We start from the raw sequence: 12,627 nt of genomic DNA, 5'->3' as shown, positions 1-12,627 counted from the left end.
CAGGATAGACAACTCAGAAAAAGAGAGAATGCCACTTAGTAAAAATGGAGATGACTCAAAGTAGGAAACAAGTGATTGCTGTGGAGCCCTGGAGGAAGGATGGGACAGTGATCCTCCCCCAGTGAAAGTTTGAGGAGAGAAAGATAAAGCAATACAACAGGAAAGAATGCCCAATAAATGCGAAACAAGAATGTCTATAACACCAAAGAAATCATTTCAATAAATAAAATCCAAAAACAAGTCAGTTGTGGAACTATGAAATATTTTACTAGACTCTAAACTTGGTGAAATATATTGGCATTTGTTATTTAAAATTAAATTAAAATGAAGAACCGGTGAAACGCATATGTTAGTTTTTATTGTGTGAATGAAGTCATAGCAGGTACACTTCTAACGAAATGTTTTCTACTCTGACCTCTGACACTCTGTTTTGGAAATATAACTCGATGGTAAAGTTTTGATAATTCTACTTAGAAATTAAAAGCAATGCCGCAGAACACGAATTTCAAGTGACTGTATCAGGAAGTGGATACAATGTTAGAAACAGAAGACAGCTAAAGGTGTTTAATGTTACAATTTATAATCCAAACATAGAAAATGCTAATTGTGGACAAGTCACAACAGTGTAGTTTAGTATATAAACAATGGTGCAGTAATTCCAATCTCGTAATCAGTAATTTTGTTCAATCACAGGTAATAGAAGGGGACAAGGGTGTGGCGGTAATAAGATAATGTTATTTATTAAATACCAGGCAAGATTTCTAATGGCATTGACATCTACCGCGTCTCTGATATGAACATATCCAAAGTCATTGGTGCTGATTGGTTACTGAGCTGTCTTTGATTGTTTAATGGTGCCTGGTTATTGGACAGGATTTGGCATTAGTATAATTACTGCTCAGTTGGCTGTAATTAAGCAATGCAGCTTCAGTTATTATTAGATAGGTCTTGATGTTGGACAGAATCAAAATACTATTTAGTACCTGTGATTGTTAGGTCTCGCCTGACCCAGCGCATGCGCTGGTCTGGCGAGACTTATTGAGAGGGCTCCAAAATGTGCTACCAGGCCAGCCTAGAGCCACAGTGCATGTGCACGGGCACGCGCGCCACTTTTACCGCGATTACTTTCCCTTTAGCGGCCGCAGAGCCGCTTTGATGTTTGATCGCTATCGCGATCACTTTCACTTTTGCGGCCGCACGGCCGCTTGGCATAGTCAATAGGTCTCGCTTTTGGGACCTTATAAGTGTTTAGTTATGCAACTGTTGCATGGCTAAACACTTATAAGGTCCCAAAGGCGAGACCTATTGGCTATGGCAATGCTTGTTTCACTTTGTGACTGGCACTGTCTACTGCCCACCTAGGAGGCCATACCTTATTATTATAGGGAAAAGGCTCATTCTTGAAAGATTACTGGTGGTCACTGGCTGGTGCCTGCTTCTTTAGTGGTATTGCCCATCTGTTGGTTGCTTGATGACCCGTTGGAGAGCGGACCCTCAGTGTAGCAGTAACTTGATGAAGTCTGGGGTGAGCAGGCGTATCCTAACCAATTTACTTTTCGTCCAGGCCCTTGACATGTACAATTTTTGTAATCTGTACTCCAGTCCACAACAACAAAAGAAATTGAAGATTGTTCCCGAATATACTCTAAGGTGTATGTAAGATCAGGCTGGGGTATGAATGAGAGGTTGCAGTGTGAACGTCTTTGTGTGGTGTTTGAAGTAGAGAGTGATTTGGGATATGGCAGATACATGATGTAAAGTGTGTGTATATAAGTGTACAATATATTATGTTTTTGGTTTGTAATTATGCATTTTTGATAAAACATACATTTTTACATCTGTATGGATGAACACAATTATAAAGGATGTTGAAAATTTAAAAATGAGCTAACACAAAAATGATTCATAAATGAAATAAAATCATATACATCCAATTCCATACTGTGGTACTTGACGTGCTGTTGGTCGAGACTGAGAGCCATACAGGACAAGTGGGAACCCATATATTAATTTCGTGATTTCCCCCCTTTTACCAGACCTAAAATAAATCCCCAGGGGGGAACTTTCTTCTATTTTGTTTTTTTGCAGTCTTTGTAATCTGCCCCGAGTGAAAGCTTCACCGCTTAAAACAACATTATGCAGGTTAGCCAAACTTGAGAATAACTCTGCTGTCTAACTGAGACCCAAGAAGATCAATCTATCTGAAAGGATAGCACTGCTGTCTGAGGTCTGGGCTGATACAATCTGTGAGACATGGGCGGTTGTGCTAGTGCCTCATTTGAGCGGGTGGTTGCAGGTGGGATCCATTGGAACTCATCTGTGGGGCCTGCCACTTATTTTTCCTCAACAAACTTTGACTCAGAGCACGAGAGAAAGAGAGGGACAACACACAAGGGTAAAAAAAGCAGGAAGAGAAAGCCTGAACAGTGACAATGGGATAAAGCAGGAACCTGAGCTTGAGAAACAGGGACAGAGTGTGTGCAGTGGAGGATTAACGAGGCATGAGGTGGATTCAAGACAACGCAGCCTTCTTATTCACCAACATCGGCATTGTTTAGCGCCAACTGTGGCCTTCTGAGCAAAACTTTGGGCTCCAGCACCTGTTATTTTATAAATTATACACTGGATTGTGCTGAGGTCTGTGACCCTCTCATATATGACTATTACAACGTAAAGTTCAGAGGCTGTCAAGCAAGTGTTACTTGGTCTTACTTCTGTTGTCTGGGGCTAAAACATTTGAGGCCTGGTTAACTCGATGGGATTGCTGTGTTTTCTGTGGCCTGTGCTTGTAAGATCTAGTCTGTAGCAAGAGGGCCAGACTTGCTGTGCGAAACCTCTAGCTGTAACAGTGGTGCACCCTCTGGGCTCCCGCCACCTTCTGAAGCCTGTGCATGTAAAACTAATTGATGGATGGTTTACCATTGCAAAGCCTGAGGAATGTAAAGTCTGCGTACCCAGAAGAAGAGCTCTGTTGCTTGATGTCAGAGCTTGTGACAGACATTTAACCAGGAGGACAGCTCTACTGTGTAAAGCCTGAGTTTACTCATCTGTGTGACCTGGTTACTACCTCTTCTTCCTCAGGCCTGACCTTGCACAACATGTATAAATTGAGGGATAGCTCTGCAGTCTGAGACCAGAGTGAAAAATGCCAGTATAATGTAAGGCATTTGCTGTGTGAGACCTGTGTGTGTAACTCAAGAGTAACATGCTGCCTGGAGCTTGAGCTCTCACGCCTGTATAACCTGATGCAATAATTTAATGTACAAGAGTCTGGTTTGTCTTTCTGGGGAAGCAGAAAACCCACCAAAACGTGGTGGAGTTCCTGTCTGCCGTATTTAGAGTGTATAGATGTAGAGCCACTCAAAATACAAGCGACAGGACATGCATCACTTTTTGGCTGATGGTCCACATGCACAGGTCTTGTAATCAGGCCATAAGTCATGAGTCTGTATGTTTGAGTCATGTAAGAGCAAATACTGCTGTGGCAGGTACGATATGTGTATGTAGAAGGAAAGCTCTCATGTCAGAACCCCATCTTGTAAGATCTATGTAACCTGGCCAGTACCTTGTGACTGTGGCGATAGCAAGCAAGGGCGGCTCAACCTTAGCGTTTGTCTTTTGTGTAAAACGTAATATTGTGGAATCTGTATAATGGTAAGATAGTATCCTGAGCATGTAACAGGGTTTTAAACTGAGGGATAGTCCTGAGCCTGTAGATCTTTGCAGGCTGATGGATTAGATAGCTCTGACATCACAGGTCAGAACATGTAACATCCGTGTAGCTTAAAGGAATTTTTATTTTTTTACAGAGACACTGTGTTTACAAGATTTGTCTAACCGAAGACACTGCTCTGCTCCATAAGCTTGTAAGGTATACATAGAATAAGGGGAAGGATTTTTGTGCTGAAGGCTTCAGCCTACAGATTCTATGGAACATAGAGGCCTTTACTGCCTGGAGCTTGAGGATGCAAGTTCTATGTAACATGAGAACTAACTCAGCTGTTTAAAGGCTGACACAGCAAGAGGGATGCAAACTGCAGGATGTATCCCTGAGAAGGATCTGTCAGTCACCAATACTGCCCTGATATATTTTGTAAAATGTATGTATCCGTGTGTGACTGTGGACGGTGTGCGACAATAGCAGTGTGCTGGTAGTCTACCTGTGTGGGAACAATACCTGTTAAGTAAGTGTATATAAGAAATTCAGCAGTTATAGATAGCTGAGCTAACTATAGCTTACAGCCCCACTATGCACTGCTTATGACCTCCCATATTACATCACTGTGGTATATGAGTGACTGTATACATGAGCGAGTGGGTGCATGAGTGTTTGTATGGGTGTGAAAGAGGGTGTGTGAGTAAATGAGTGGCTGTGTGAGTATCTGTATGGGTGAGTGTGTGGGTGTGTAAGAGGCAATACTGGTGAATGAGGGTGCATGTGTGGCTGAATGGGTGGCTGAGCAGGTACATATGTCTCTGTATAGGTGAGTGACAGAGTACATGAGAGGCTGTATGGGTGCATGAATGGGTGTGTAAGTGGGTGTATGGGTGAGCAAGTAGATGTGTGAGTGTCTGTATGGCTGAGTGAATGTGTGTGAGTAGCTGCATGGGTGAGCAAGTGAGTGTGAGAGGTTGAATAGGAGAGTAGATGCTTGTCTCAGGGACTGCATCTGTGAGTAAGTACATGTGTTAGTATATGTATGAGTAAGTCAGTGGGTGTGTGAGTAACTGTATAGGTGAGTAAGCGGCTTTGTGAGTGACTGTATGGGTGGGTCAGTTATTAGGTGTTTAAGTGGCTGTATGGGTGTATGAGTGGGTGGGTAAGTGTCTGTATGTCTGTATGACTGGATGTGTAAGTGGCTGTTTTGGTCAGTGAGTAGGTGCATGAGTGGCTGTATATGAGAGTTAGTGGTTGTGTTAGGGGCTGTATGGGTGAGTTGATGTGTGAGTGGCTCTATGGATCACTGAGTAGGCGTGTGAGTGTTTTTATGGGTCTGTGATTGTGTGGGAGTTAGTGTATGAGATGTATGGGGTGTAAATTGGTATGTGAGTGGCTCTGTGGATGATGTCATCCGTGATGTAATTTGAGATGTCATCAGTGATGTAATTTGAGATGTCATCAGTCATGTCATCAATAATGTCACTGACCATGTCATGAGTGATGTAATATGTGATGTCATAGGCAGTGCATTGCTGGGGCGTAAATTATAATCAGCTCAGCTAACTATAACTGCTGAATTTCTCTGGTTTTGTATGAGTGAAATGCAAGCCTACCTGTAATGTCCTTGTAACATTTGTTTTTTTCAGTGAGTTTCTAAGGTTGTTTAATTGTATTTCCCAACTATAATGTTCCTGTAACTTTTGTTCTTTTTAAGTGAATTTCTAAGGCTTTTTTTATTCCATTTCCTAGCTATAACATCCCTATAAACTTTGGGTTTGTCAGTGAATTTCTAAGGTTTTTTAAATTCTATTTCCTAACTATAATGTTCCTGTAACCTTTATTTTTTTCAGTGAATTTCAAAAATGTTTTAAATGTTATTCTGTGAAATGAGTGTTGTGTCAGAATGAATCCTGCCATGCATATTTATCCAAGAAGAGGACACCAATTTGTGCAACACCTCAACCCAACTAGAGTAGTTTCTACTGGCTACTTAGTTAGTGCTATCCTATTGGGTATTGGGTAAATGTACAGTGCATCTCCTCCACTACAGCTGTGTAAGGAATGCCGAGGAAATGTCTCCAGGGACATTGTGTGTCTGTAACTTTGCTAATGTGATTGTTGCTTGAATGTCTTCAAAAGATAACTTTACAAGGTGGAACTGCAGATAAAACACTCTCGGATGATTTGTACTTTACAAAAGTAAGTGCTTGTTTGCTTGGTGGAAAGGTGATTATATTCCTATGCATCTAGAATCCGCCTCCAAAATCGGTGGGAAACGTGCTCGGAGGTCTTCAAGTAAGCTGCCCATCATCCTGAGAAAAGGCCGAAAATACGCTGCATACCGCTAATGTATACAGGGCGGGACCAAATCAGCGGGGCTTCTAGGCAAGTTTACATACTTCCTGTTTTAAAACTTTAGAATACGATCTCTTGTCTCAGCAGCAAATGAAAAGTAAGAACCCCCTCATCACAGACACTACTTGAAATATTGCGCTCGAGAAAAGCAATGATGCCAACAGCTTCACAACAGATTACACCTAACATTTTGGTGGAAATGCAGAGAAAACACACTTGCTATGCCTTGTTCATGCGTACAAAATTATGATGGTTAGTACTTTACAGAAGTGGAGCTTCAAAGTGGGCATCTACTCTATTTATATCTGGAAGTGCTTCCCGTTGAGGTTTCATTTCTGTGAAATGAGCATCGTGCCAGAATGAATCCTGCCCATCGTATTTATCCAAGAGGACACCACTGTTTTGTGCAACACCGCTACCCAACTGGAGAACTTTCTACTGGCTAATCAGCAAGTGCTACATTGTTGGGTACATATATGGTGTATCTCCTACACTACAGCTGCTTGAAGGACACTGAGGAAATGCCTCCAGTGACATTGTGTGTCTGTAACTTTGCCAATGTCATTGTTCCTTGAGCATCTTCACCAAATAACTTTATAAAGTTGAACTGCAGAGAAAACACATGATAGAAAAGGCGGTCTCTAGTTGGCAGTGGTATGCACCCTGATCAAGTTGGGACCCTTCCTTTTAGTCAGGGTAAGGGAGTTACACACCCAAGATAATCCCTTCTCATCCCCTTGCTAGCTTGGCATGAGCAGTCAGGCCTATTTCAGAGGCAATGTGTAAACATTTCTACATAAACACATAGTAACACAGTACAAACACTACAAATGGACACCACACCAGTTTAGAAAAATACACAATATTTATCTAAACCAAACAAGACCAAAATGACAAAAATCCAACACACACATAACTTAAAATATCACTTTTAAAAAGTGCCTTTGATGTGTCAAAATCCAATATGAAAAACAACCGCAAAGGAGGAAAGCGTCAGAAAACACAGACTCCTTTTGGCTGGGCAATGCGTTGGAATCTTGGTGCACAGGTGTGATGCGTGAGAAAATCAAGGCGCTGTGGTTGATGCAGCGGAATAACAGGTGCTGCATGGATTTCCACAGCTGCAGACAGTTAATGGTTGATTCCTTTCAGCCACACAGCAGGCCCTGCATCAAAATGGGAGCAGGGGTCTCGGACATTGGAGACACAGTTCTCTGGACTTGGGCTGTGGCGCTTCTTCGGCCATGAACAGGTGCTGCATCAATTTTTCTGCTGCACCGTGGTAAGGCATCGGTATTTCAACCGCACGGCAAGCTTGCGGCAGGTAAAATGGCACTGGAAGGGCAATGCATGGGTTTTCAAGTCTTGAAACCGCAAAATCACCTCCAAGGGCCCAGAACTGAAATTGGCACCACTTGGCAGGTCAGAACTCCCAGCAGTGGAGTTCAAAGATGGGGCATATGAAATCTTTGATTGCCCAGAGACTTCCAACAGGAGTCAAGCACACACAAGAAAGCAAAGTCCAATTCTTTCACTGCCAACAGACAGAAGCAGCAATTGCAGGTGAACCCAGCAAAGCAACACACAGCAAATTGGAAGTACTCTTCCTGGCAGCTCTTCAGCTAATCTTCTTGGCAGGGTCCGGAGTCCAGAAGTGTTCTAAAAATGTGGCGTTACAGTTCCAATACTTTTGCCCCGTTTGGCCTTTGTAGTAAGCATGCTTTGTGTTTGTTGTCCACAAGATCCTGCCTTGCCCTGCCTTGGCTCCAGACACACTACAGAGGGATGGAGACAGCATTGTGAGAGGCCAGGCACAGCCCTATTCAGGTGTCAGTGATAACTCCTCCCACCATTCTTGTGATGAGCCATCAGGATATGCAGGGCACACCTCAGCTTCCTTTGTATGACCGTCACAGTGAATGCACAAACAACCCAGCCGTCAGTCCAAACCAGACGTTGATTCCATAGGGGTGCAGAGGCACAGGATGGTAAAGCAAGAAAATGCCCACTTTCTAAAAGTGGTGGTTTCAAACACACAATTTAAAAACTAACTTCACTAAAAGATGTATTTTTAAATCCTGAGTTCATGGAACCCAAACTCCAAATCTCTAGATTTTCCAGTTGAAAGTTACACTTGTAAGATGTTACAAGGCAGCTCCAATGATAACCTATGGGAGAGATAGTCCTTACAATAGTGAAAAACTAAATTGGCAGTATTTCAATATCAGGACATGTAAAACACAGTGGTACATGTCTAACCTTTCACATACACTGAACACTGTCCATGGGGCTACCTTGGGCCTACCTTAGGGGTGCATAACATGTAAGAAAATGGAAGGTTTGGTCCTGGCAAGTGGGAGCATTTACTAAGTCAACATGGCAGTGTATGACTGTACTCACAGACACTGCTGTTGCAGGCCTGAGACATTTTTCCAGGACTATTCATGTGGTGGCACAATCAGTGTTGCAGGCCCACTAGTAGCATTTGATTGCAGGCCCTGGGAACACAAGTACTTTACTAGGGACTTACCAGTAAATCAAATAGGCCAATCATGGATAATCAATTATAATCAAAATTTACACAATGAAAACATGCACTTTAGCACTGATCAGAGGTGGTAAAGTGCCCAGAGTACACAAATTAGCAAAAACTAAGTCCAGCACAGAGTCAAAAATACAGGAAGGAGGGGCAAAAATACAGGGGAAACCACACCAAGAATTACAGGTCTAAAACCACACTTGGATAATATGTAATTTGCAGAAGTAAGTGCTTCTTTGTTTGGTGAAGATACAATTGTATTCCTAGGCATCAAGAGCCCATCTCCAAAATCGTCGGAAAACGCGCTGGGGGGTCCTTTTTCTAAGCTATCCATCATCCTGAGAAAAGGGCAAGAAGAGGCTGCGTTTCACTGATGTATATAGGGCAGGCCAAATAGGTGTGGTTTCTAGACAAGTTCACATCTAGTTTTTTAAAGTTTAGAACACAATCTCTGGTCTCAGCAGCAGATGACAAGAAAGAACCCCCTCATCACAGACACTATGTGAGATATTGCACTCAAGAAAAGCATGGATGCAAACACCTCCATCACCGATTACAGATACCTTTTCACTGTGGAATGCAGAGCAAACACACTTGGATGATTTGTACATTACAGAAGTAAGTGCTTCTTTGTTTGATGGGGATACGATTGAATTCCTGGGCATCAAGACTCTGTCTCCAAAATCAGCAGGAAATGCGCTCGGGGGCCTATTTTTTTGATAGGGGAGGGGGCGCGTGACCCCTCTCCACCGGGCCGAATTCAGCCCTGGGGATCCCACCCCCCACGACACAGACATTATACTTTGGGGAGGGGGATCGCATTGCCCCACTGACCCCATCCCCTGGGGCCCAGCCATTTCACCTTGGTGCCCCTAGGGCACTCAGTGTGCAATGGGACTGCGTGGGGAGCCTCAAGGCCCCCTGTTCCAGCCGGTTCTTCGGCCAATGCGGGAGACGTCATTGGTCTTGCATGTATAAATGATTCTGTTGTTGAATGGTTCGTTGTGTGTGTAGACTTAGGAATCAGTGAGTGGGTATGTAGTAACTGTGTGTCAATGGTTTCAAATCTGGTACTCTGTATTTTACAGTGAGTGATGAAAGGTTATACTAGTGTATGATGAGGTGTATCAGATTGTCACGTGGAGGATGTCATCAGTGATGTCACTGACCATGTCATGAATGATGCAATATGTGACATCATCAGCAGTGCATTGCGGGCATGGGAGTTATAGTTAGCAGAACTACCTATAACTGAGGAATTTCTATGGTTTTGTACGAGAGAACTGGCCAGCTAACTATAACACCCCTGAAACCTATGGCTTTTCTGTGAATTTCTAAGGTTTTTTAAATGCTAATTTCTAACTATAACGTCTCTGAACCCTATGGTTTTTTCAGTAAATTTCAAAGCTTTTTTAAATGCTAATTTCTAACTATAATGTCTCTGAAACCTATGTTTTTTTTCAGTGAATTTTAAAGGTTTTTTAAATGCTAATTTTTAAGTGTGATAGTAGTCATACCTATTGTTTTGTACTGATTTTCTACAGTTGTTTAACTGTTTATTTATAAATATTTTATTCATTAAATAACATGATATATTTTTCTGAAAATTGCCAAAAAAAAAAAATTACATTCAAACTGAAATATTGATTTATTTTTTTGTTTTCATTTTTTATTTTAATATATTTATATTATTTTCTTTTTAAAAATAAAATTTTCCAAATTTTTTTCGGAGTTGCGCACTCAAAGCGTACACATCACGGTGGGTGCGCAGATTCTAGCCGCCATTTTAGAAAAGTCGTGAAGGATCCGCGTACGGTGTGCGACGGCTGCGTGTTTTTCAGTTACATCATATACATTTAATATTACGTGATGTGCGCGATTGGTATGCGACCAGTCCGCGACTCCTGCTCTCGCGCATGTGTGACACATGCGCATTACGGTACAAGATGCTTGCACGGTGGTGGGTCCTGCGTGATGTCATGTACGTGCTGGGGAGCGCTGGGTGCGCGACTCCCGCAAAAAAAAATTATGTTCCAAAATTATATGTATGTGTCTTTAATATACATATTAGGGCAAGAGATTATCTAAGATATTCATAAAAATAATATATTTGTACTTATAATAAACGTATATTACTTTTGAATATATTTTCGCGAAGTCGGTTGCGTGCATCGTGAGTGCAGAGAACCAGGTCAGCAGAGCTGCTGTAGAGCCAGAGTAACCAGGTCAGCAGAGCTGTTGTAGAGCCAGAGAACCAGGTCAGCAGAGCTGCTCTAGAGCCTAAGAAGCAGGTCAGCAGAGCTGCTCTAGAACCAGAGACCCTGGTCAGTAGAGCTGCTCTAGAGCCAGAGACCCAGGTCAGCAGAGCTGCTCTAGAGGCCGAGAACCAGGTCAGCAGAGCTGCTGTAGAGCCAGAGAAACCAGGTCAGCAGAACTGCTTTAGAAGGAGATAGCCAGGTCAGCAGAACTGCTTTAGAGCCAGAGAACCAGGACAGCAGAGCTGCTCTAGAGCCTGAGAACCAGGTCAGCAGAGCTGCTTTAGAGCCATAGAACCAGGTCAGCAGAACTGCTCTAGAGGCAGAGAACCAGGTCAGCAGAACTGCTTTAGAGCCAGAGAACCAGGTCAGCAGAGCTCTTTAGAGGGAGAGAACCAGGTCAGCAGAGCTGCTTTAGAGCCAGAGAACCAGATCAGCAGAGCTGCTCTAGAGCCAGAGAACCAGGTCAGCACAGCTGCTTTTGAGCCATAGAACTAGGTCAGCAGAGCTGCTTTAGAGCCAGAGAACCAGGTCAACAGAGCTGCTCTAGAGGCAGAGAACCAGGTCAGCAGAGCTGCTTTAGAGGGAGAGAACCAGGTCAGCAGAGCTGCTTTAGAGCCAGAGAACCAGGTCAGCAGAGCTGCTCTAGAGCCAGATAAACCAGGTCAGCAGAGCTGCTTTAGAGGGAGAGAACCAGGTCAGCAGACCTGCTTTAGAGCCAGAGAACCAGGTCAGCAGAGCTGCTCTAGAGCCAGAGAACCAGGTCAGCAGAGCTGCTTTAGAGCCAGAGAACCAGGTCAGCAGAGCTGCTCTAGACCCAGAGAACCAGGTCAGCAGAGCTGCTGTAGAGTCAGAGAAACCAGGTCAGAAGAGATGCTTTAGAGCCGGAGAACTAGGTCAGCAGAGCTGCTTTAGAGGGAGAGAACCAGGTCAGTAGAGCTGCTTTAGAGCCAAGGGACCAGGTCAGCAAAGCTGCTCTAACCAGGTCAACAGAACTGCTTTAGAGCCATAGAACTGGATCATCAGAGCTCCTCTAACCAGGTCAGCAGAACTGCTTTAGAGCCATAGAACCAGGTCAGCAGAGCTGCTTTAGAGCCAGAGAACCAGGTCAGCAGAGCTGCTTTAGAGGGAGAGAACCAGGTCAGCAGAGCTGCTCTAGAGGGAGAGAACCAGGTCAGCAGAGCTGCTCTAGAGCCAGAGAACCATGTCAGCAGAACTGCTTTAGAGCCATAGAACTGGATCATCAGAGCTCCTCTAACCAGGTCAGCAGAACTGCTTTAGAGCCATAGAACCAGGTCAGCAGAGCTGCTTTAGAGCCAGAGAACCAGGTCAGCAGAGCTGCTTTAGAGGGAGAGAACCAGGTCAGCAGAGCTGCTCTAGAGGGAGAGAACCAGGTCAGCAGAGCTGCTCTAGAGCCAGAGAACCATGTCAGCAGAACTGCTTTAGAGCCATAGAACCGGGTCAGCAGAGCTGCGTTAGAGCCAGAGAACCAGGTCAGCAGAGCTGTTGTAGAGCCAAAGAACTAGATCAGCAGAGCTGCTCTGTAGCCTAAGAACTAGGTTAGCAGAGCTGCTCTAGAGCCAGAGAACCAGGTCAGCAGACCTGCTGTAGAGCCAGAGAAACCAGGTCGGCAGAGCTGCTTTAGAGAGAGAGAACCAGGTCAGCAGAGCTGCTTAAGAGCCAGAGAACCAGGTCAGCAGAGCTACTCTAACTGACACTGACTGACTGACACTGACTGACAGACACTGACTGATTTACACTGACTGACACTGATTGACTGACACTGACGAACACTGACTGACACTGATTGACTGACA

General features: G+C 43.8%; 1 protein-coding gene across 2 annotated transcripts in view; it reads right to left on the bottom strand.

Moving 5' to 3' along the window:
• LOC146798516 (transmembrane protein 151B-like) overlaps positions 1–12,627 on the bottom strand; it is a 68,342-nt gene that overhangs the window by 45,732 nt on the left and 9,983 nt on the right. The window lies entirely within an intron of this gene.

The sequence above is a fragment of the Triturus cristatus genome, chromosome 9, assembly GCF_964204655.1.
Source record: "Triturus cristatus chromosome 9, aTriCri1.1, whole genome shotgun sequence".
Taxonomy (NCBI): Eukaryota; Metazoa; Chordata; class Amphibia; order Caudata; family Salamandridae; genus Triturus; species Triturus cristatus.
Note: the sequence above shows the minus strand (reverse complement) of the source record. Positions and strands in the feature narration are given on the sequence as shown.